We start from the raw sequence: 1,014 nt of genomic DNA on the forward strand, positions 1-1,014 counted from the left end.
TCCCGAACCCTCAACTTGCAAATGTCTTAGCAAAGGGTCCTATTTGATGGAAATGTTAGTTCGGTTGTTAATTTTTCAGAATTCTTTTTTCTTTCTCAATGTAATAGACTTGAATGAAGTGAAATTAAATAATTCGAACGATTTAATTATGATGAAATTTATAAGGAAAACAATAGGTTCTAGCCTTTCACAAAAAGATAATTAGAATTCTCAATCTACCAAAATTAAGGATTTGCAACTCTAACCATTTTATTGATAGTCAAGCTCCGTTTGAATAGAAATTGTTAAAGTAAGATGTAAAGCATACTTAAACAATCTCTATGAGAAAAATACAAATGAGAGAGAGAGAGAGAGAGGAGGAGGAGGAGGATATGCAATCTTCCTTAATTAATGTGAGGCAAGACAAATGTTCCCATAGACTAAAGAGATTGTTTACCATCAAAATGACAAATCTACCTTTCAATCACTAGACATTCAAGTCCAATAAAGTTAAGTATAATTATAAAAAGAATGCTATTTGTAATCGCTTATTACAAGTTTACAACAGTCGTCCTACATAACATAAATGTATCGGTTAGTAATTTGATGCATTATTGTTTTAGTTTTTTTATTGCCTAATATATTGAATCATTAAACACCACACATATGTCACATAGAATAACTGTGACAGTGAGCGACTGCAAGTAGTATTATTCAATTATAAAATGTTAAGGTAGGGATTATGCTATATCAGTGTTAAGGGGAAAAAAAAGTAATTAGAGTACAAAAAAATGTGTATAAAATTTGTTGTTGGAGGGTTAAAATCCGTTTAGTCACACAATTGTTACTATTTTGTTTTTATTGTCTAGCAAAATAAAGTATGTATTATTGGACAAGTTAAGCATAATTAATGTACTTATTTGGATGACAAAATTTATGTACTATCAAGTTCTCGTGTCACATTATTAATTCCTTTAATTCATGAAGTATATAGAGAACTTAAGTTAGAATGAAAATGAAAGTTTAAGGCTCTTG

The sequence above is a fragment of the Olea europaea genome, chromosome 1 (genome assembly GCF_002742605.1).
Source record: "Olea europaea var. sylvestris chromosome 1, O_europaea_v1, whole genome shotgun sequence".
Taxonomy (NCBI): domain Eukaryota; kingdom Viridiplantae; phylum Streptophyta; class Magnoliopsida; order Lamiales; family Oleaceae; genus Olea; species Olea europaea.